Below are 25,248 nucleotides of genomic sequence, written 5' to 3'. Positions count from 1 at the left end.
CTGGGAAGGAAAGGATAGCTTGATATTGGTGAGCACTAGCAGCCTCTGTTGCAAGCATTTGATGAATGAAAAGAATGAAACCAGTTTTGAAAACAAACTTGTTAGGGTCGCCTGGGTGGTTCAGTCAGTTAAGTGTCTGACTCTTGATTTCAGCTCAGGTCATGATCTCAGGGTCGTGAGATGGAGCCCCAAGTCGGGCCCTGCACTCAGCACAGAGTCAGCTTCTCCCTCTCCCTCTGCCTGCCGCTCCCACTGCTTGTGCTCTCTCTCTCTCTCAAAAAAAAAATTAATAAAATCTTAAAAAAAAAAAGAAAATGTCTTCAATTGCTTAGATTTTACATAGTCAGAAAGCATAAATAATTCTCTGCAAGGTGTGAATGAATAAAGATAGATTAATCTTCCCAGAATTAATCTGTATTCTTTGCAGAGTGATGTCAGCTATGTGGTGGAAAAGTCTTCTACTATCTTCCCCAGAAGGAACACCAATTTTGACAGTTGCCCACGGATGAGCGTGCTTTTGGGGAGGTCCAGGAGTTTAGCAGAGAAGCTCCAGCACATCATTGAAGGAAAAAAATCAGGAGTGGACACATGAAGATGGTAAGAGGAACAGTTTTATTTTACCCACATTGCTCCTCTTCCAAAGTGGAACAGCTCAGTGTCAAGACAGACCTTGTCAGCTGGCTGGCAACTTCTCCCATAGGGGAAAGTGAAAGTATGTGAGTGAACGCTTGGCTTCCCCAGCTGTGTGGAGAGACCCACTTCTTTCTCAGTCCATCCAGAATACTGAGGTGAGCTGCATGACTGGGGGGAGGGGCTGGGAGAACAGCAGCCTGGGCTCTTGGAGGGCAGCAGAGGGACATGGATCCTACTAAGCTACTAACTGCTTCTAGAAGTCCATCAGGAATCCCACCCAGGAGCCACTGGGGACACCTCACCTGCAGATCCATACAGATACAGCAGTAAGGGCAAGATCTCTTAAAGTACTACCAGCCTGCAAAAAACACTGGACTTCAAGGCTGAAAACCAAGGGTTGGCTCTGTCCTAAGGCGAGCTAGTGCCCACACCTGTGGAATGAAAGCTAACCATTTTGCTTTATTTCAACACAGCAGAAGCAGAATGCTTGTAGATCATTCATCCTAAAACTTCTTCAAGCCATGTTCTTTCATGTACATGCACCTTCAAGGGGTCCCTTTCCCTCAGAATCTGAGATGTTTATGCTCTGGCCCCAATCAGCTTTTCCAGGTTGACCTCCAAGAACTCTCCTGCCATGTTTTGTGTTCCAAATACACCTGATACTCTGTTCCTGCACTCACTCCTCACCCTCTGCCTCTGTGCCCTCCCTCCTCCCTCCTCGGAGAATGAACCCTCTTTCATATTCACCGGTGGAAATCCCATCAAGGTCCAGGAAAAAGGCCTTTTCCTCTGAAATTTCCCCTCATCTATCTGAATCTCCACAACACTTGGGGACCCTCTCTTCTGTCAAGTACTTCATTACTTATGTTCATTGTTTCCTCTCTATCCCTAGAAGAAGTGATGTTTCTCTCAATGGTGTATGTATCTCCTTCAACTTTCTGTTCCCCCATACAGCCTAGTAAGATGACTTTCACCTAGGAAAAATACACGAAACATTTATTACATGTTTCATGGACTTAAAATGAAGCACATTAATGATATCAATATTTGTCAACAAAAAACAACTTTCAGTTACGACACTTAACTGTGTGTCTGTCTTAAGAACTTTTCATGTATTATATCATGTAATCGTCATGTAGATATTTCTATATAAATAATATTTATATTTATTTTCAGTTTGCTTGACTATTTTATAACTATTTTATATTTGGCTACTTTATGTATAACTTAATAACTCACTAACTTGTAATGTAGTAGTTCCAAAATTAAAATTAATCATTAGAGCAAATACAATATAAACTTTCCCATTTAGGTAGACTCATGTTTAGGAATTTCATATTTTTTTGTTAAAAAAGGCTTTTTAAAAAAGATTTTATTTATTTATTTTGAGAGAGAGAGAGAGAGCAGACAAGCAGGGGGAGGGAGAGAGAGAATCCCAAGCAGAATCCATGCTGAGTGCAGGGCCAATGCAGGGCCGATCCCACAACTCTGAGATCATGACTTGAGCTGAAATCAAGAGTCAGATGCTTAACCAAGTGAGCCACCCAGGCTTCCCTGATTAAAAAGGCTTTGATTTAAAGTACATTGGTAGTGGGGCACCTGGCTGGCTCAGTGGGTAGAGCATGCAACTCTTAATCTTGGGGTCAGAGTACGAGCCCCATGTTGGGTGTAGAGTTTACTTAAAAAAAAAAAAGTAAATTGGTAGTTAAAAGAATCAGTGTATATTAATCAAATGATAACACATAGGAAAGTGGTGACAATTAATAAAGAAATGGATTGTTTGTAGATTGTGCCCATAACAACAAAAAAACCCAGTATTTTTTCTCATTAGATCATGATTATCCACTATTTTTTGAAGTGGCTTTTAAGGAGAAATTGTAGTGAATTCCTGCTCTGTGAGAAGAATTCTTTTCCTGCCCTATGATTCCCATTGCTAACATAGAGCACAGGCCAAATTTTTGACCTCTTGCTCTTGAAAGCATTCTCTTAATCACATTCTTAGTTATTCTGTCAGCAAGTCAGAAAATGGATTTATATTTAACATGCAATCCACGGTAGTACTCCTTGAAACTGTTAATTTTTATAGTCAGTCAGGCCTAATCACCAAGTTCACTGTCTGGTCATTGCCAAAGAGGTTGCTCACTCCTTCCTCCCCTTGCTCACTCATTATAGCTAGGTTTCTCTTTCTTTTATTGTGGTATAATATATTTAACATAAAACTTATCATTTTAACCATTTTTAGGTATACAATTTAGTGGCAGTAAGTACATTGGCGGATGGTTCTGCAATCATCACCATCATCCATCCCTATGACATTTTCATCAGCCCAAACTCTGTACCCATTAAACAATAACTCTGCATTTCTCCCTCCCACTGGGGAACAACCTGGCAACCACCATTCAATTTTCTGTCTCTGTGAATTTGACTATTTTAGGTACCTCATGTAAGTAGAATCAAGCACTGAATATTTTTAAATCGTCTCCTTCCTTAAAACAAAAACAAAAACAAAAAACCCTCCCAAAAAACTAAAAAACTCATGTATTATATAATAAGCATTTTTGATTAAACAAATTGGTTGAGTTTATTGAAAAAACTAAATAAATCCCCTCCACCCTGGGGCTCCTGGGTGGCTCAGTTGGTTGAGCATCCAGCTCTTGGTTTCGGCTCAGGTCCTGATCTCATGGGTCATGGGATCAAGCCCCACATCGGGCTCCATGCTCAGCAGGAGTCTGCTTGGATATTCTCTCTCCCTCTGCCCCTTCTCCAGCGCACGCTCTCTCTCTAATAAATAAATAAAATCTTTTTTTTTTTTTTAAATCCCCTCCATCCCTCAAAAAAAGATTGCAGATGAGGGATTATTTGACCTGTATGTGTACCAAAGCTTCATCAACATAGGCTAGCACCACTTAGAGTTTCTAGAAAAGTTTCACTCCCTGGTCATAGGGGAGATATCCCAAGAATTCTGGGATTTCCCCAATCTCTAGGAAAGAAGATTATGCTTTTTGATTGTGAAAGTAAAAGGTTTTGGTTTTGTTTTTTCCCATCCCTATCAATTTAGGAGAATATTTGCTGAGGGGAACACATTTTTTTTTTTCCCCACATCAAATCAAATGACTAAAGCTAACTGGTTAAAAATTTCAGTGGTTTTTTTTTTAGAGGTAGTCCAGTTTTACTAAAAATGAATGATTGGTTTTTAGTTGGCCTCAAAAATGTCATCAGAAAATGCACAGATATTTCCTTTATTTTATGTAACAATTGTTGGCATACGGGCTTCCTTTTAGTTTCTAAATGTAAATGTAGACAAAGGGAGCTATTTATTTTGGTTCAAACACCTTTTTTTTTTTTTCCCTTCAGTGTTGAAAAAGGAAGTCTACTATGTGGTTATCTCATGATACCTCATGAGCTTGGCCTGACATCTCAGCTGCCCTTTGACCCCTGCAACCATTGCAACAGAAACCACCTGGCCTCCCTCAGGTGAGAACTGGCAGCCCCCTGCCGCAGCTCCTCCCAGCGCTTCTCCTTTTCTGCCCTGAAAATGTCTCCTTGGCACTCACGTATGTGCAACCTGGAAGTATGGGGGGAGGGGGGCGCCAGCGGTCATTTTCTATGTCAGTTTGGTGGGACACAGTAGTCCCCGATACTTGATCAAACATTATTCCGAAGGTTTCTGGGAAGGTGCTGTTTGATGCGATGAACATTTAAATCAGTGGACTTTGAGTAAAGCATCCAATCAGCTGAAGCTTTCAAGGGAAAAAGACAGACTCTCCTCCCCACAAGAAGGAATTCTGCCCGCTGGTGGTCCTGTAGATTTATACCACAACTCTTCCCGAGTCTCCAGCCTGCCAGCCTACCGCACCAGCTTTCAGATTTGCTAAGTCTCCACAATCACGTGAGCCAGCTCCTTAAAATAAATCTGTCTATCGTCCAGCTAGCTAGCTAGCTCCTGTTGTTTCTGTTTCCTGGAGAATCCTTAGAAAGCTGGGGAAGAGAAGTTAGTACCTCATGGGACATCCCTTGATCCAATGGGAAACAGGAGCCTTGGATAAACGCTTCCCCCTTATAAATGACTCTCAGGTGCTCAATATGGCTCCTTAGAAGGTCTCAGCGGGATCCAGCCTCAGTTGGTCACTAATGTGACCAATAAAACATCTTCCAGTTGGTTCTGCCTTCTCCCTGATTTCTCTCTTCTTAGCTGCTTGCTCTTGCCTGGGGATCACTTCCCAAGACAACCTACCCTCACACAAACCCTTGCAGAGATAATGTCAGCCATGTCTCTCTGTGCTTCTTTGTGTCTCTGTCTCTCCCTCTTTGTCTCTCACACACGCACCAATTGAACTGTCCACTCCACTTTTCTCTGTGTTGGTTTTGCTCTTCAGTAGGTTAAGCTTACCTCAACTGGAGTCAAGACACCCACAATTTCAGGCTTGTGTCTTACTAACTTAGCAAGCCCAGGGAAGAAGAGCATGTTTCCCCCAGTAGTGCTAGCAAAACTCCTGGCCTGATGCTTCCTGATTCTGATTCCCCGGGCCTAGGTAGTGGCCCAGCTCTGAACCAATCATTGGCTTCAGTCAGGAGCCTGGTGGTGAGGTCAGCCCCACCCAACCCATGTACTTTGAGAGCAGGAAAGGTATGCCCATCCAAAGGGGGTCCATATAGGAAAGCAAATCCACAGACTGAGGAGACTTAATTCCTCTTCGACCTCATCTCTGCCTAAATTCATTCCCTCTTGGGGCGCCTGGGTGGCTCAGATGGTTAAGCGTCTGCCTTCGGCTCAGGTCATGATCCCAGGGTCCTGGGATCGAGTCCCACATCGGGCTCCCTGCTCCTTGGGAGACTGCTTCTCCCTCTGCCTCTCTCTCTCTGTCTCTCATGAATAAATAAATAAAATCTAAAAAAAATAAAAAATAAAAAAAAATAAATTCATTCCCTCTTCCCCTCAAGACAGCCAGGAAGCAGTTTCTATTCCTTTCCTGATTACCTCCTGACTTAGCGCCAGGAGCCGGAGGACACTGGATGTGTGGGCAGACCTCCCACCTAAGTAGTAAGTGTAGGACTTCCTCAAAATGACTCCTTCCCCTTCATTGCCTTACAAGCATAGGACTTCAGAACGATGGTGCCCCACTCAGGTCTCCCTGCCTCGTGATCTACCTCACCTCTCTCTTCCTCTGACCCTTTCAGTTTCCCAACACCAACTGAGTGTCCTACAGTTCAATTCATTTCTGACACTAACTACCCAGCGTTAGCACAGACCCCACACGTTAGGAAGGGCTCAGTCCTACAAGACTGCTCCCGCTTCAGACACCAGCTTGAGGTCTTGGGGGCCACTTGAACTTCTGTCCAACTCAGCTGCAAATTCAGGGGTTCTCACAATGCCCCCCTCATGTTTGATAATTCACTGGAACAACTCACAGAACCCAGGAAAGTACTAGACTTGTAATTATCATTTGGTATAAAGGATTCAAATAAACAGCCAGATGAATGGGGTATATAGGGTGAAGTCTGGAGGGGTCCAGAGTGCAGGAGCTTCTGTTCCTATAGGGTTGGGTTATTCCACCCAACAGGTACATAAATTGCTCACCATCCAGGAAGCTCTTCTAAACCTTCGTGTTCAGGGTTTTTTAAATCAAGGTTTCATTATACAGGCATGATTGATTACATCATTGGCTTAAACTCAATCACCAGCCCCTCTCCCCTCCCAGCCATTAAGGGTAGGGCTGAAAGTTCTAACCCTCTAATCCTATAATTGGGTTTTCCAGGCGGCTGCCCCCATCCGGAAGCTGTCTAGCTCCCACACCCACCCCAGTCACATCATTAGCATAGCAAAGGCACGCCTAGCTCTCAGGAAATTCCAAAAGTTTTTGACGCTCTGTGCCAGAAAACAGGGACAAAGACCAAATCTTATTTTTATTATACCACACTCTTCTTTCAGGACTGCCTGCCTAGTGACCCACCACTTGCCATCTGGAGGAAGATTCTGGCTGCAGAGCAATGGAGATGGTGGGCTCCGGACTCGTGTATTGGGAACTCCATCTTCGACCAATGATCAATGTAATTGATTTCCTTTTCTTTTTTTTTAAGATTTTATTTATTTATTCATGAGAGACAGAGAGAGAGAGAGGCAGAGGGAGAAGCAGGCTCCCAAGGAGCAGAGAGCCTGATGCGGGACTCAATCCCAGGACCCTGGGATCATGACCTGAGCTGAAGGCAGACGCTTAACCATCTGAGCCACCCAGGCGCCCTTGATTTCCTTTTTTAAAGTGAATAAGCAGACACACTCATCAAAGTAAGCATTAGTCTTAGAAGCAGAAAAATGTTCACCTTTAGCCCAAAAGGCTGACCTATAACCTGCATAGTTTTCGATAAGGATTAAGTAAGTGCTGGTTGCTACATTCTTAAAGGATCTCATGATGTCCTGCACGTCTCATCGATAGTTAATGTCAAACTGAACGATAAGTTCCAGAGAAATCTTGTGGAAGTGGTTTTATGAGTAGAAATTTGAAGAAACATTTATGATCTAATACTCCATGCCTGTTCCCTCGCCCTTGAGCACTAAGCAGAAGACCACCAGCTTCACACAGCAGAAGTGCGGCTCTTTCGCCCCTGGGTCCTGTCCCCGTGCTACTTAAACTTATTAAATTGCACCGTGAAATGTCTCAAGAATTCTTGACTGTCGCACTCAGTGATCCCACAACATTACTAACTTTATTAGGTTCATAAAAGAGAAGTATATTCTCATCAATGTGACTTTGAGCTTGGTTACCCCTTTGTGCTAGATATGGAGAGTCAGATCCTCCTTCCACCACTTCAAGGAATTTTAGATTGAAGAGCTTCAAAGTTTAGGGTAAGATTCCCAGATGTGGGAAGCAGAGTCAGCAAGCAGCTGACTCTGTTCTATTAGAGTCTGTCTCCAATGCAGAGGGTCACCTCACCTCACTTGGGGTCATGCACTTCCTGGGCAGCTTACAGCCAGTGATGAGTAATGAAGGCCCAGTCATTTCAACTCAATGCAAGACAACTCTAATGGGCAGCATTCACTCCAGAGCCACCTGTCTGGTTGGCCAACGCCAAGGTTTTGATGGGTCTACACTGCATTTCAACTTCTTCCTTCCTTTCTGCCTGACCCGATTTTTTCTCCTCTGAACAGGTGTCATAAATATCTTGTCCCCCGAACTCCATCTCATATCTTCTTCTAGAGTACTGACCCTGTGACACCTTTGTAAAACCCTACACCTGGTGTATTTGTGCATCCTTCCCAACACTGGTTTCAACAGTAAGTGAAATAACTAGGATGGCCCTATCCTCCCTATCTGGTATTGGTGATCTCAGCTCCAGTTAGAGTCCTTTTGACCCCCAATTTTCTCCTTGGTTAGGATTAAACCACTCAAGATTTATTGCGATTCTCTTTAACAAGGATAATCTTAAGTGGTTTTTCTTCCTTTGAATGGCTCTCCTTCCTTTTCCTACTCAATGTGGAGTTGCTTGTGAGGAAATTGGATTCTTTTTGTTTGTTTGTTTTTAAATAATTGATCAATTTAAAGGATTATAGTCTCCTCACAAACAAAAGTTTTTGGGGGACTGTTTTCCTCAGAGACCTTCACTTCCTTGGTTTCCCCTCTCACCTAAACACAGAAGCTCTTCATCTAAAACTCTTGTCCTGGGGCACCTGGGAGGCTTAGTTGGTTAAGCATCTGACTCTTGATTTTGGCTCAGGTCATGATCTCAGGGTTGTGAGATCGAGCCCTGTGTTGACTCTGGGCTCAGCAGGGAGTCGGCTTGAAATTCTCTCTCTCCTTCTGCCCTTCCCCTATCTCATAAATAAATAAATAAATCGGTAAATAAATAAATCTCTTACCCTAAACTTTGAGGCTCTTCAATCTAAAACTCTTGCCCTAATCTTTCTCTTGATAGGCAGTTAGCCTATTAATCAAGGTCCATCTCCAACGTCATCACCTGTTGTACATGCACATAAATTCTGTGTTCCAGCCAAGTCCGTCTATTTAATCTTTGAGCATTAGGCCCATTTCTAAAAACCTATATCCATGCTCTCCTCCTCAGGCTGCTTCTCTGCCTGGGTGTACTCCCCTGTCTTTTCATTCCCACTTCTAGTCCCCCCTCCTCCATGAAGACTCCCAGCTTTCACTTATTTCTTTGGGCCCTGAACACCTATATTTAGGAGTCATGTGCTACCTTGAACTCTCTCTTACTCTTTTATGTAAATGTCCTTTCTCCCCATCTCGACTGCATACGTACTCCTGTCTTCTGGAGAGTCTTATGCTCTCCATGAGTTTGCCACTTTCTCTGACCCCCTATATCACCCGCATGGCAGATGTGTCCGTCATTATTGCTGCATAGTGAGCCATCCACTGTCCTGTGGTTTGACTGAGCTCAGCTGAAAGTTCTCACATAAGGGCTTTCATGCAGTTGCAATCAGATAATGAGCTGAGGTCTCAGCCATCTGTGGTCCCCATTCCCCATCTCACCTGAATTGCAACCTTCAGGGGATCCCTTGCTTGGTCTGCCTGAAGTAGGGCTTGCTGCTCCTGTTCATCACTGTGTAGTCACATGGCTACTGTCATACTTGGTCTCACTTCAAATACCAGCATATTTGATCAGCATATCAGGAAGTAAAATAGGCTTCATGAGAACAACCAGGGACCAGGCAGAGTTGGTAATTTACCTTCATCATTGAACCCAGCTCTTAGTTGGCAGCTGCTGTTCCTCATGTCCAATAATGCTGTGCACTAATTTTACTGTCAAAGGGATGCATGAAAAAAGACAGATTAAAAAGCTCTCAGAGATTGGCTTAAATTCCAAGAGGAGGTCATTCTATATAACATTGTTTTCTTCCTCTCAATAACATTTTCTTTCCATTGTATGCCAACACCCATCATGTGGCATAGAGGTGTTAATCATCTGTGTGGAATTATGTTTTCAAAGTCTCTGAAAAAAACCAGCCCTCTCCCCTGCCCCCACCAACTGAGCTCACAGACTATGGCCCTCTGGACATGTACAAACCAGTCTGATTTTTTTTTGCTATTGGGTTACCAGCCAAGTTGCTAAAGTGACTTGACTTGTTGGTTAAATACCTGTGGATTCAGGGAAAACTAGTCAATCTCATTTAAATCAATCCTAGACACAGAGATGTTTCTCCAGGGATTGCATAGTGAGTGCTGAAGTCCCCAGCAGAGAGGACAAGCAGTCGCTGGGTGAGGTGATGACATTGCAAGTGTTATGTTTGCACTCTTGGTCTCTAAGTCACTACCTGTGAAAATATGCGGAGTCGTAATGACTGTTTCAGACATGCCAAGTATAGAGTTTGACTCAGCATTTCACTTTGATGGGAAGAACCTCAAAAGACAATGAACGGACAAGACCTGAATGTATATCACGTTACGAAACCAGGCATGTAGAAGCATGTTTCCAAAACAGGTTAGAGACTTGCTCCCTCTAAAATTTTGTCCATCTCAGTATGTGGCATCACTGTCCATCTAGTTATTCAGGCCAAAGCCTCAGAGTCAACATCTCTTTCCCTCACCATACCCACCCCACTCCACCCTCCCTGCCATGTTTGCTATATCAGCCAAGCTCTAGCCTCACAATCCCTACATTCTCAAACCTACCACTCATCACCACATCCACCAACATCACTCCAGCCCAAGCCAGCTGGCCCTTCTACTTGTACAACTGCAATAGTCTTCTACCTTATTCATAGATTCAACCAAAAAATATTTTTTTAATTTCCGCAAGACAAAAAAATACCATAATAAAATCAACGACAAATGACTAAACAGGAAAAATCCCTCTCCCCCCTCCACAAAACCAAGTTTAGATTCCTTAATATATAGTTAATAGAGTTTATTATTATTATTTTTTTTTTTTAAGATTTTATTTATTTATTCATGAGAGGCAGAGGGAGAAGCAGGCTCCCAAGGAGCAGGGAGCCCGATATGGGACTCGATCCCAGGACCCTGAGATCATGACCTGAGCCGAAGGCAGATGCTTAACCATCTGAGCCACCCAGGTGCCCCTATTACTATTATTTTAAAATACAGTTCATTATTTAAAAGTAAATATTTAAATAGAAAAATGGGCAAATTATTTGAGCACTTTGTAATAAAGGAAATATAAATAATTCATAAATAAATGATAAGATGCTCAGTCACACCCTAACAAGAAAAATGAAATTCAAAGTTTAATGAGATCCTGTTGATACTTATAAGATTGGAAAAATTCACAAAATTTAATAATGCCCTGAGGCTGATGGAGGAACTGATGGTGGTGGGAGGGTAAATTGGCCCATTCTCTTTGGAGGACAATTTAAAAAGTGATAGCAGATTGTCACATGCATTTACTTTTTTTTGACCTGGCAATGCTACATCTAGAATTTTATTTTACAGATATATTTGCACAATATAAATGCAAATACATATTGAAGGAACAAAAAAACCCAGCCAAATGCCCACTGGTAGGGAACTAGTTAAATAAGTTGTGGTCTATCCATGGAGTGAAATTCTATGCAGCTGTGAAAAAGAATAAAACAAAATGACTTGGTATTGGTAAGAGAAAATTTCCTAGAAGTATTATTAAATTGTAAAAAGCAAGATGCAGAAGAGCATACATAATATGCTATCATGTCTTAAAATATGGGTGTGGAAATATACATATTTTCTTGCATATGTATTGACTGTTTCTGGAAGAATATACAAGACAGTGGTAACAGTGGTTGCCTCTGGAAATATGATCAGAGAATTAGGGGTAAGGAAGAGGAGACTTGCTTTTTACTATATTTCCTTTATGACATTCGAATTTATACTACATTAGAGGATTACCTATTTTTCAAAAAACCATAATGTATCATTTAAAATTTTTTTCCCATAAAAGTTTAAATGATAATTTTATTTTGGTAATATAAAGTTAAATTCTGAAAGATAAAGAGAAAAAACAAGTTTTATCTTGTTATTTTAAAGGAAAGCATTAGCAATGTTTTCTGGAAAAGTGTGAGATTTTACTTAAAGAAATAATAAGAAATTTCACTTCTATTATGTCTTTCTGTTTTCAGAATTACTACATATAAACTAATACTTCAGACAAAATAATAGCTAAATTAATAGTGTTTACTGTGAGCAATACTGTGTGAAATGCTTCAAAATTATAGTACTGTTTTCATCTCCCTGTTATAGATAAGGAAGGAAAGCTCAGAGAGATGAATTAACTTCCCTAAGGTCACAGAGCTAGGAAGTTACAGAGCCGATGGAAACTTACGCAGCCTGACACCAGAGCCCACATTCTTAACCACTGTACAGTTTATTTATTGTGTTATTAATGACTCATTTGTTTCACACAAAACAACACTTAAGGGTACATAATTTCCAATTCAAAACAAATACTTATCAGAAAAAAGCATCTAACTTGACCATAGGAAATAAAAACACAAGTGTTGTAAATTCTTAAGTCCCATAAATAAAGCCATGATACTGTTTCTGATTTTATGGTCAGTGATTCAGAAAAATAAAAATATCGTATTTTAAGACACTTGAATAACAATTGGGAAATATGACAGCTGGGTTATACATATAGTACACATGATCCTTTGTTTATATTCTTTTTTTTTTTTAAGATTTTATTTATTTATTTGAGACAGAGAAATCGAGAGACAGAGCACGAGCAGAGGGGGAGGGGCAGAAGGAGAGGGAGAAGCAGACTCCCAGATGAGCAGGGATCCCAGGACCCTGGGATCATGACCTGAGCTGAAGGCAGACATTTAACCCACTGAGCCACCCAGGTGCCCCTGTGTTTATATTCTTGACCTTCATGAAATCGTTTGTTTTTATTTTAATTTGAGTTAATATTAGTTTATATCAATGTAATATTTGTTTCAGGTTTACAATATGGTGATTCAACAATTCTATGCATTACCTGGTGCTCATCACAAGTTCACTCCTTCATCCCCATCATCTGTTTCACCCATCCCCCACACCCCTGCCCTCTGGTAACCATCAGTTTGTTCTCTACAGTTAAGAGTCAGTTTCTTGGTTTGTTTCTCTTTGTCTCTTCTTCCCCCTTTGCTCATTTGTTTTGTTTCTCATGAAATCTTAAAGTAACAAAGAAAATGCTTTAGGTCAGTGTTAAGGATTGAATTGTGCTCCCCCCACCCCCCATGCAAGATATGTGAAGTCCTAACTTCCTATTATAGGTTGATTTGTGTTCCCTCAAAATTCTTATATTGAAGTCCTAATTCCTATTACCTCAGAATGTGACAGTATATGGAGAAAGGGTCTTTACAGAGATAATCAAATTAGGGTGGGCCCGAATCCAATATGACTAGTATCCTTAAAAAAAGAGGAAATAGGACCCAGACACAGACATGCACAGAGGGGAGATGGTATGAAAGGACACAGGGAGAAGACAGCCATCTACAAGCCCAAGACAGAGGCCTGAAACTAATTCTTCCTTCAGGGCCCTAAACAAACACTAGCCTCCCCGACCCATGAATGTGACCAAATTTGGAAACAGGGCCTTTGTGGATACAGTCAAGTAAAAATGAGGCCATACTAATTAGGGTCCCAATCCAACATGAGTGGTGTCCTTATAGGAACAAGAGATGACACAGACACAGGAGAACCCCATGTGAAGACAGAGGTGGAGACTGGAGTGATGTGTTTACGAACCAAAGACTGCCGAGGATTGCTAGCAACCCCAGAAGCAAAGAGAGAGGTGTGGAACAGATTCTCTCCTAGACCCTTCTGAGGGAGCCTCACCCTGCCTGGCTCCTTGGACTGCAGACTTCTGGCCTGCAGAACTGTGAAAGAACTCACTTCTGTTGTAGGAAGTGCTCCTATGAGACCATTAATGGAGGGTGAGGGGAGCAGACCCGGAAGAGGACGCAGAGTGCTTGGCTCAGTTCCACAGGCAGTGATGTCACCTGGCCCCTGGGGGACTCTGGACTGTAAACGATGGCTGGGGCTGAGCTCACCCTAGACAAGGGGGCTAGAGTTCCTGCACCAGCACCCTACCAGTCACAGGTTACAGACCACCCCCAGGGACTTCACCTGCAGGCAAGTGGGATCCAGGAACTACAAGGGAGTTCTCCATAAAAGCACAGCACATGTTGCTTGTTGAAATCAAAAGCACCCCCAAAGAGGGGAAGAAAAAAATGGTAAACAGGAATTCCAAGGGATCCAGGAAGAGCAACAGCATCATCCAACCTGTCGAATTATCTACCCGTGATATCTGGAGTCCAGAAAGCCGGATGCTGATGTCCAGTCCTGCTATCCACTTGGGTAACTTTGGGGCATACATTTGCATCTTGGATCTTAGCTGACTTTTCTGTTAAAAGGAGATAATGTTAATGCTTTTACAATTTGTTTTTTCATAAAATGTTTGCTCTTTGGGGTTGATATTCAGATGGTATAACTATGTATTGGTTGCTAAAACATAAATGGTTCTGTATTGGGGGATAAATAGCCACTCCCCTTACTACTTTGGTCCCCTCCCTGGAACCCCTTGCATTTCCCTACAACCCAGCAATGAAAATGCTGGGCACAGCTGGGCATCTCCCTAACATTAGGGCCAGTGTTCTTTCTAATTAGTTGGCTGTTAAAGATTTTGACTATCATCCCCAGATCAAGCATGTGCTGTGTGTCTAATCCAGTGATCACAACTGTGAGGAACAGAAAAGAATTAGACCGTCTCTGCCTTCGAAAAGTTTAAACTTGGGGTGCCTGGCTGGCTCAGTTGGAAGAGCATGCGACTGTTGATCTTAGAGATCACTTAAAAATAAAATCTTAAAAAAAAAAAAAAGGTTACACTTTAATTGAGGTGGGGACAAACACAGTTTAAATAATTAGGAATAATTATGCGCTAAACTCTGTGTTTTAGTCCACGTGGGCTGCTGTAACAAAAATACAATTGACTGGGTGGCTTAAACAACTATTTCTCATAATTCTAGAGACTGGAAAGTTCAAGGTCAAGACCTCAGCAGATCCAGAGACTGGTGAGAACCCTCTTCCAGGTTAATAGAAGGCTGTTTTCTCACTGTGTCCCCGCACGGCAGAAAGGGTGGGGTTGCCCTGGGTGAGTGGGTGGGGGTCCTTTTATAGGGGCACTAATCCTAATCCTGAGGGCTGAGCCTTCACCTCCCTAAGGTCCTACGTCTTAAAGCCATCACATTGGGCATCTGAACGTCAACATATGAATTTTGGACAGGCACATTCAGTCCATAGTATTCTGCAATTCTAACACTAAAAAGTGAACATTTTCTGGAAGAAAAAATTGTCAAAACATAATGCAAGGGCACGGTATTAATCTCCAACTTTCCTGACTGGTTGAGTCCAGCCATGACCCTCAGGTTTCAGTAAGGCTCCAGGATATTCAAATTAAAAATTCATCAGTCAGTGGTTTTGTTAATGCAACTTCCATCACTTTATTACATTTTTCACAAATTAATGAGCTCTTTTCACATTGTGTATACTGATACAACTAAACTGAATACACAAGGAACCTGTAAAGTTCTCTAACCAATATTTTCTGTAATAGGCATGTTACTTTCTAGCAAAAAGAAGCTTTCTCAGGGGAAAAACAAAATAGCTAGTGCAAAGACACCTATGATTTCTTTCAGTGTATTCCAGGCCACATGGGTGCAAAAGGGAAAAGGAGATGAAAGAAGATCCACCATCTTCCCAGTGCAAGGCTTTGAAATGCAAATGCATTTCCACTTGACCACAGACCAAGAAGATGAGTGTTTGATGACACCACATTGATTGACCATCTGGGTTGTGTTTGGTCCAAGTCCTCATCTCAGTTTCTGTTTCCTGAGATACAAAATATGACCCAAACCTACCCATGAATTTTGCCTAACTGGTAGTGTTCTCAAGGCCTAGTGAGAACCAAAGATGGCAATTAGAGCCAGAGAGTGATGAGTTAGAATCCAGGACCCTTCAGGAGAAGCAACAGGCATTGGGGAAAACTTCTGTTCTTCTTCCTGGTATTTTGGATAGGGTTTGGAAAATAATTTGAGAAAACTATGAGCCTCTTCACATAATTTCATGTTTACATCTAATTGTTTTCATCATAAATTTGACATTTCTAGAATATTAAAAATACTGAATATTAAAATCTTAAAATAGTCTTAAACCATCACATCACTCATTTGAATAAACCTAATGGAATCTAAATGCCATAGCAATCTAATAATCACATCGTTCATTTAAAAACACAGATCATCTTTACAGTTGGACAGTTCTCGTTTCTTGCTTCCCTTCAAACTTCTATTTCTTTTCTACCTCTTCCTTAGTAGTTTATCTTAGTGTAATTTTTTTTCTTTTTTTTTTTTAAAGATTTTATTTATTCACTTGAGAGAGAGAATGAGAGAGAGAGAGCATGAGAGGGGGAGGGTCAGAGGGAGAAGCAGACTCCCTGCCGAGCAGAGAGCCCGACGCGGGACTCGATCCCGGGACTCCAGGATCATGACCTGAGCCGAAGGCAGTCGCTTAACCAACTGAGCCACCCAGGCGCCCTTAGTGTAATTTTTTTAAAAAAGATTTTATTTACTTATTCATTTTAGAGAGAGAGAGCACGAGCATGAGTGGGGGGTGGCGGGGAGAGAAGCAGGGCGGGGCAGAAGGAGAGGAAGAGAGAATCTGAAGCAGACTCTGCACTGAGTGTGGAGCCTGATGCGGGGCTCCATCCCAGGACCCAGGCAGATCACAACCTGAGTGGAAACCAAGAGTCAGATGCTTAACTGACTGAGCCACCCAGGTGCCCCTTAATGTAATTTTTTACGCTTGAAAGTTTTTCTATTGCTCACCCTTTCATGATGCTTTGCAATAAAAATCTATAAGTTTATTTATTTATGTATTTATTTTATTTATTTTTGAGAGAGAGAGATTGAACTGCACAGGGGTGGGGAGGGGAGGGCAGGGGCAGAGGGAGAGGGAGAGAGAATCTTAAGCAGGTTTCACACTCAGCTCGGAACCCACTTCGGCGCTCAGTCTCACAACCCTAAGATCATGACCTGAGCTGAAATTAAGAGTCAAATGCTTAACCAACTGGGTCATCCAGGCGCCCCCGTATATAAATTTAACTTTCTGTCACCATAAAATTGAAAGTGATAAAAATTTCTTTTGTATTGAGTTGATATTATAATTACTCTTAGTCCACAATTGATTAATAGAACAAAAATATATTACAGACTTTGATAAATGATAATTACAGTTTTATTGAAAATGTTGCCAAAAACCAGAAACAGCCTAGATGACCATTTATAGAAGAATGGATAAACCAACTGTAGTGTATTTATACAGTGAAATCTTGCTTAGGAATAGAAAGGGACGAACTACTTATACATGAAACAACACAGATGCCTCTTGAAAGCCTTATTCTAAGAGAATCTAGACACAGAAGAGCACATGTTATATGATTCCCATTTATATGAAGTTCTAAAACAGGCAGAACTAATCTACCATCGAGGAGCATCAGAACAGTGGTTGCCTCTGGGGCAGATTTGGGGCAGGGATGGGCAAGAAAATGATGTCAGGGAATTTCTGGGTGATTGTAATGCTCTGTATCTTGACAGGATTTGAGTGACACATGTGTATACGTTTGTCGAAACCCACAGAATTGTTCCCTTAAGATCTGAGCATCTCATTGTATGTTTATTTCCTCAAAAAAAAAAAAAAAGGAAACGACTGGCAACAAATGTTGAATTCTAACCAATGACATGTATGCCGAAGTATTTCGGGTGAGAATTTACTGATGCCTGCAATTTACTTTGAAACATACCTGGATTGATAAATGGATAGAGGGAAGGACAGATGGATAGAGCAAAATAATTCTAGAATCGAGGCAATGGGTATATGTACGTTTACTGCAAAATTCTTTCAACTTTTCTATATGTTTGAAGATTTTTGTAACAAAATATTGGAAAAAATTAATTGAAAATGCACCTCTTACTGAGATGGGTGAAATATCTTCAGCCATCTATTTCCCTTCATGTATCCAGGGAATATTAACTGTTGCTAGAATTAACGCTAGGTTTAGCATCTGCTTCATGCATATTTTCCTCTTTTTTAAAAGATTTTATTTATTTATTTTGAGAGAGAGAGTGAGCGAGAGAGAGAGAGCACATGAGCAGGGGCAGAGGGAGAGGGAGAAGGAGACTCCCCTTCTGAACATGGAGAGCCCAACACACGGCTCGATCCCAGGACCCCAAGATCATGACCTGAGCTGAAGGCAGATGCTTAACTGACTGAGCCACCCAGGCGCCCCCATATTTTCCTCTTTTTAAAATGTAAGCACTATGAAAACATGTAAGTAGATGGGGAAATGGAGGCAGGTGGAGAGAAGGTATCCAGTTGAGAGAGAAGAGGGTCTGACCAGTGTTGGTGGTGTGGAAGGGGGACCCTGATATTAGAGACACTGCAGAGGTAGAGTCAAATGGACTTAGGGCCGAGAGAATGATCCAGAATCAACAACCAAGTGCCTGTTTAGGGAGAGAAGGCAAAGCTATTTCAGAGCTTTCTAACCCCAGAGACAGTCAAGTTGAAGATCCCATCAATGAAAATCGGAAACCCATTCTGGGAGCAGAGAGAAGTCATCTCTGAACATTTTTATCTTCAGGCACCAGAGGGATACCCAGAGGGAGAGTCCGAGCAGGAATTCAGAAGCGTGTGTATGAAGTTCAGAAGCAGGTTCAGGGACAAAGAAGTTGATTTGCACGATGGCTATGTAGTGGGTGTCATTGTTCCAGGGACCCAGCCGGTGCTCACGCGGTAGCTTCGCAACATCACCTGTGGGCCCAGGAGTGAGGTGCTGTGGGGGACCAGCCACGGAGTCGGGGGAAATCAGCAAAACATGGAGAGAGTCTAGGACTCTACCTACCTGAGGGATGACTGACAAAGAGTGGACAGTGGAGAGGAGAAGAATCGGGGGAATAAAGCCTCAGTGATGCTGAGAGAAGGGAGAGTTTCCAAAAGGAAGGAATGGTCAGATGACGATGTTAAAGCTGCACAGGTTAAGTAGGATGAGTGCTGAAATGGGGCCGCCGCACACTACCAAGAGAGCGGCCGTTCTCAACCTGGGCAGTTTGTCCCTCACGCCTGGGAGGATGGTGCTCCCGGCATCTCATGGGGGGGACCCAGGGAAGCCTCTGAACATCCTATGATGCACAGGACAGCCCTTCCCACGACAGACTCGTTCTGCCCCAAATGTCGACAGTGCAGAGGGGGAAAACCCTCCCGATACAGCCCTGGTTCCTGGATTTTCTGGGCTAAATCCATTTTCAGACATTCACATCAGAGCATATGTCTCAAATACGGGTTTAGCAGATGTGTTCCCCAGTGTCGGGAACCTTGAGGGGAACCATCCCTCAAATTTTAGCCAGAGGGTTGAGATCTGCGTTCTATTTTATTTTGGAGCTGGTATCCTATTGGCTGCCTCTTCTCTACTCTCATTTTTTAGACTCTTAGACTAATGCTCCCGAATGATTCTTAATCTTCCATGATCTCCAGGGAACCATGCTTCATCTTGCCTTCTACCTTTGGACAAAAACTCTCATGTAGGGGCACCTGGGTGGCTCAGTCGTTAAGCGTCTGCCTTCGGCTCAGGTCATGATCCCAGGGTCCTGGGATCGAGCCCCGCATCGGGCTCCCTGCTCAGCAGGAGGTCTGCTTCTCCCTCTCCCACTCCCCCTGCTTGTGTTCCTGTTCTCGCTGTATCTCCCTCTGTCAAATAAATAAATAAAATCTTTTTAAAAAAAACAAAAAAACCCTTTAAAAAAAAAAACTCACGTACATACCTACACACACACACACACACACACACACCCGCAGGTGTGCGCCATTTTGCACACATCCTATCCTCCCCGACATATCTAATTTCTCCACTCATTGGGCTGGTCTATTTGTTGCCACTTCTCTGCTCCTCCCCGCCCCGCACTCTACACTCAAGAGCCTTTGGTGTCCCACATACTCTAAGGTTTGAAAATTATGTGCCGGCCTGACTCCTGGATGAGAATTAGAGTTGACGGTTTTCTGGAAAACAAACAAAATTTGTTCCTTCTCACCTGGTCCTCCGTATCTCCTCCCCATAGAATTTTCCAATGAATTTGTAAATTGGTTAAAATCTACTTGACTCAAATCCATATTGTTCATTCACAGTGCTGATTTTTCTCTTTCCTGTCACAGAATTCCACTTCCCTGCTTTGGCTATGAGACCAGAGGGTCACACAGCAATTTTTAAAATGCAAGACTTACATTAAATAGCTCTCCTGTCTTACTACACTCCATGGCACTTCTTCATTTCCCCTCTTCCTCCACCCACCTGTTCGTATTGGGCCAGAAAAGCAGCAAGAGAGGGAACACAAGCAGGGGGAGTGGGAGAGGGAGAAGCAGGCTTCCCACCGAGCAGGGAGCCCGATACGGGGCTCGATCCCAGGACCCTGGGACCATGACCCGAGCCAAAGGCAGATGCTTAACCGACTGAGCCACCCAGGTGTCCCTCTTGGAGATTTTTTATATGTTACAGTTTACCAAATCTATTCTCTTCCTTTGAAAATGCTCTAGAAAATAAAACAACAATAAACACTGATTTTTTTCCAAATTTCTTTTTGAAACATCAATCTGTTACTTGTAAGTTTGCTTCCTACTCCTCTTAATACTTTAATGAGTTGTGTTAATCAGATCAGTAAGGGCCACACTTTTAATGATGGATATTTTATCGCTGGTCTCCTAGTGTGGTCAGCTTTAATTTTTAATCTACTAGTTTATTTATTTAGACATTGGCTGTTTGATCATTTGTATATTTGGTCTGTGACTCATTTCTCTAAGGCTGATTTCTTGTAAAATGCTGAAGCACAAATAAGGACAGTTATGTAATCAAATGATGCTTTGATAACAGGCACAATGGGCATCAGCAATGAAATATGCATTCAGAGATCCGATAGCAAGAAAGGGAAAAAGTAGACTGAAAAAAAAGCGTGCAGAGCTTCAGGGACCTGTGGGACAATAACTGTCTAACATTCGTGTCACTGGAGTCCCCAGCCTCTGACCAGGGAGAGACAGAACACCAAGGGGAACCGGAGGGGAAATTTTGCTCCTTCCAGAAGCCTTTCTGAGATGTAGCAGTTTATACCTCCTGTCTGCACACATCCTGCAAGACCAGTCTTTCCACTCGTGCTTTTCATGAAGCTGTAGCTAGCTCTGCATGAGCCCCTTTGTGACCACTCTCTCTCCAGCCTGCCTCGTCCTGCTTCCCTCCCCACGGCTGCCTGGGGCGGGCACTCTCATCAACACATCAACACAGAAGGTTTGATTCTGTTTTCTAGCAAATCCCTATCTTTTTATCCTTCTGGAATCCTGTTATTTATATGTTATTTCTCCTAGTTAATGTCTTTCAAGTTTATTTTTCTCTCTCACAATTTCCATTTCTTTGTAGATTTTCTCTGTCTTTTAAGCTTTTTTTAAAAATTTTTTTAAAGTTTTTATGTATTATTTGACAGAGAGAGACAAAGTGAGAGAAGGAACACAAGCAGGGGGAGTGGGAGAGGGAGAAGCAGACTCCCCGCTGAGCAGGGAGCCCGATGTGGGGCTCGATCCCAGGACCTGGGATCATGACCTGAACCAAAGGCAGATGCTTAATGACTGAGCCACCCAGGCGCCCCAGCTTTTTTCTTTCTTTCTTTTTTTTAGAGAGAGAGAGCGTGCGCGTGCACATGTGGAGGAGGGGAAGGAGCGGGCGGGAGAGAATCTTAAGCAGGCTCCATGCCCAGCCCAGAACCCAACCCGGGGCTCGATCTCACCACCCTGAGATCATGACCTGAGCCTAAATCAAGAGTCGGACACTTAACCAACTGAGCCACCCAGGGGCCCCTAAGCTTTTTTTCTATTTGCCTTCCAAGTTGGGTCTTAATAGAGACTATTTTATCATTTATTTATTTATTTATTTATTTATGAATGATTTATTTATTTGAGAGAGAGAGAGCATGAGTGGGTGGCGCAGAGGGAGAGAGAGAGAGAATCTCAGGCAGACTCCCCGCTGAGCCCAGAGCCTGACACGGGGCTTGATCCCATGACCCCGAGATCACGACCTGAGCTGAAACCAAAAGTCAGCACTCAACCGACTGTGCCACCCAGGTGCCCAACAGTGACTATTTTAGCTTTTAATATTTTAGTTAAAAATGTTTTTAGTTCCAAAGAGTTTGTGTCTGTGTGTGTATGCATTGTGATGCGCGGAATCTTCTTATGTGTTCTTTCTGTATTTTAATTCAGCTTTTGTCTGACTCCTCCAACAATTTTGTTTCTCTAAAACCTATTACTAGTATTTTTTTTTAAAGATTTACTTATTTATTTGAGAGAGAGAGTGCATGAGCAGGGGGAGGGGCAGAAGGAAAGGGAGAGAGAGAATCTCAAGCAGACTCCCCACTGAGCATGGAGCCAGACACAGGGCTCCATCTCACAATGCTGCAATCATGACCTGACCTGAAATCAAGAGTCAGACACTTACCCGACTGAGCCACCCAGGGGCCCCCCTATTACGAGTGTTCTGATGGTTGTTTCCCTGTGGCCACCCAGTCCCTTTAAGGTACTGTATTAGCTTCTTACTGTTGCTGTAGCAAATTACCACATTACCATGTGGCTTGACATGACACAGATGTATTTATTCTCTTACAGTTCAGGAGCTCAGAAGTCCTAAATCAAGATGTCAGCAGAACGTCATTCCTTCTGGAGGCTCTAGGGAAAAATTCATTTCCATGTTTCTTGCTTCTTGAGCTGCCTGCATTCCTTGACCTGTGGTCCCATCCTCCATCTTCTGTGATCATGTTACCTTCTCTGGCTCTGGCCCCCTGCCTCCCTCTTATAAGGGTTTTTCTGATTATATTGGACCCACTTGGATAAACCGAGATCACCCCCCCTCAAGATCCTTCACCACGTCTGCAAAGTCCCCTTTGCCATGTAAGGTAATGTATATCCCCAGGTTCCAGGGACTAGGATGTGCATGTCTTTGGAGGGATATTATTCTGCCTACCACCTTACTTAAACGGAAGCCGCTCCGTGAATGATGAAAACGAGATGGTGCCTGCCCCCGTGGCCCTGCTGGGTGGCAGCTGATGTGTCATTAGTTCTCTGTTATAACACAGGGCGGAGGGCTCCCTGACCCCTCATCTTCTCAGCTAATCGGGCTTATATGTTCTAGCCTTAGCATAAAAGACACATTTGCCTCCCTTCCTCCTCCTCCAGCTTCTTGGAATTCAGGAAGACCAGTAGGTTCCTACCAAAGTGCCGTAAGGGACCAGAATTACCCTTCCTCTTGGGGTTCTACGATAGTTAATTGTATGTGCCACCCTGGCTAGGCCATGGTACCCTCACATTTGATTAAACTCCAGTCTAGAAGTTGATATGAAAGTATTTTTCAGGTGAAATTTACATTTAAAATAAGTAGACTTTGAGTGAAGCAAAGTACCTTCTATAACGTGGGTGGGCCTCATCTAATCTGCTGAAGGCCTTAAGAGCAAAAGACTGAGGTCCCTCAAGAAAGAGGAAATTCTGCCTTCAGACTGCCTTCAGACTCAAGCTGCAGCATCAGCTCTTCCCGAGGGTCTTCAGCTTGCTGGCCTGCCCTGCAGATTTTGGATTTACCAGACCCCACAGTTGCGTGAGCCAATTCCTTAAAATGAATCGGTCAATTAATCAATCTCTTTCTCTATATGCACACACACATACACACACACACACACCTTATTGGTTCCATTTCTCTGAAGAACTCTGACTAATACAGGTCCATAGATCTCCACAGGCCAAGCCCTCTCCAAGAAGGCTTCTCCAATCTTATTGTAGGACTTGGCTGTGGGTCCCACAGCACCTCTCCGATCCCGGTGTGGGAGGTCCCTGGGCCAACTCTAAGAGAATGGTGGCAGAGCCCAGGGCCCTCCTTCCACCTTCTAGGTTCCCCTGGAATTGTTTGGAGTTAGGAGAGGAGCAGACCATGGGGATATTTAAGACAACATTTTCCCAAAATTTTGTCAAGATTCTTTTTTAGCCTCATTTGATATCCAGACTTCTGTTAGCTTCCCAGAATTTTATCATTCTCTTATTGGATAACTATGCATCTTTTGTCTTGATCCAAGATATTGATAAAAACATAAAACAGATAAGAGCCAAAGATACCCATCCCAGAAACCCTCTCTGGAGGATCCAATTATTTTTTCATTCAATCCTTCATTTTCCTAAGACTCTGTTTTTAGAAATTAAATTATTTTTGTTCTCATTTTCATGTGGGGAGCTTGGTGACCTTCGTATCAGAGGTCCCAAGTTTAAAAGAGACGGTACCTCCCTCCCTTCTTAGGAATCAATGTTTTTCTTCCTGGGGATTACTCGTAGCGTGGCCTGCCACATCCCCTGCCTTTACACCTGCCCTCCAACCCCACCTCTCAATGGACTAACATGCCTTCCCTAAGCTCAGTAAACAACTTCAAACCCCCCCTCTCAGCTCTGGGGCCAACCCCGCGTCTGGCTGCGGGGCATTTCAAAAGCTTCCGTTAGTAGATCAAGTGAGTCGTGATCAAGTCTGCCATGTTGCTGGGTGTTCTTGACTTGGCTCTAGTTCTAGAGGCTAAGCTCCCTGCTGCTACCTAGAACTCAGTTCCAGTCTCTCTCTCTTTTTAAAAAAGATTTATTTATTTATTTTAGAGAGAGCGAGTACGGGGAGGAGGAGGGGCAGAGGGAGAGAGAGAGAGAGAGAAACTTACGCAGACTCCACGCTGAGCGCAGGCTCGATCCCACGACCCTGAGACCACCAGCCTACACCAAGAGTCTGAAGCTTAACCCACTGCACCACCCAGGCACCCCTCCTGGGTCTGTTGACTCCTTAGTTTATTTTTGTAGCCTGACAACCAGTAGTTCCTTCAACCAGTCGGCAGCTGGTGGACTTGCCAGACGTTACTGCTCGTCTGTTTGGATCATCGCGTATGACCCTCTCCCGGTTGCCATGCCTCAGTGATCTGCACAACACCTGCATTTGACTTCTTTCTGGACTTCTGAGGTGCTAATCCCTGCCCGGGCCGTTGCCAGCCACAGTACTCTTGGCAGGTGATGTTCTGCCTGCTCATGGATCCCCTTCCTCCCAGCATCTGTCTTTGCCCCATGAGCGGGTCTACACTTCTGGTGCAGGCCCCTCCTGGGCTGTCCTGTCCCATCCACTCCATCTCTGAGCTCCTGTTCTGGTAGAAAAGATATGGAATTCGGAGACTTCCCAGCAGGGCAGCTTCTTGGAGGTGGGAGCCGGGGTGGGTCTGGGGGGAAACCTCATTTTGCCTGTGCTCAACTATATTAAACTCTTAGTTGTTATGAAAAAAAAAATCTGATTTTGCTCAATCATATTAGACTCTTAGTTGTTATGGACAAAACGTGATTTTCACATTCTCATTTTACCTCCCCAAATATATAATACCATTAAATTGCCCTTTACCAATGGTTCTTCTATAGCTCATTAACCACAAGGTTTTGTTCTCTTATAAAACTGTATCAGAAAGACTTGAGAGCGTGAGGCTGTGACGAAACCCCATGTTAGCCTGAGCCCAGGAGGAGAGTGGTCAGGAACATTTTCTTCCAGCTCTTCCCAGAC

At 43.2% G+C, this 25,248-nt stretch overlaps 1 long non-coding RNA gene across 2 annotated transcripts; it reads left to right on the top strand.

The window, feature by feature from the left end:
• The first annotated feature begins 401 nt into the window (after positions 1 to 401).
• LOC145720699 (uncharacterized) lies at positions 402 to 24,915 on the top strand. Of its 2 annotated transcripts, XR_014143883.1 has the most exons (5): positions 402 to 597; positions 3,988 to 4,107; positions 6,563 to 7,474; positions 13,226 to 14,626; positions 22,299 to 24,915. It is a non-coding gene; the product is annotated as an uncharacterized LOC145720699 (long non-coding RNA). The 2 variants fall into 2 exon arrangements; XR_014143882.1 differs by lacking the exon at positions 22,299 to 24,915 and having other exon boundaries at positions 13,226 to 15,261.
• The last annotated feature ends 333 nt before the right edge of the window (positions 24,916 to 25,248 follow it).

The sequence above is a fragment of the Leptonychotes weddellii genome, chromosome 3 (assembly GCF_054177405.1).
Source record: "Leptonychotes weddellii isolate Sample4059 chromosome 3, ASM5417740v2, whole genome shotgun sequence".
NCBI classification, from domain to species: Eukaryota; Metazoa; Chordata; class Mammalia; order Carnivora; family Phocidae; genus Leptonychotes; species Leptonychotes weddellii.
This window is presented reverse-complemented; position numbering and strand designations above follow the sequence as displayed.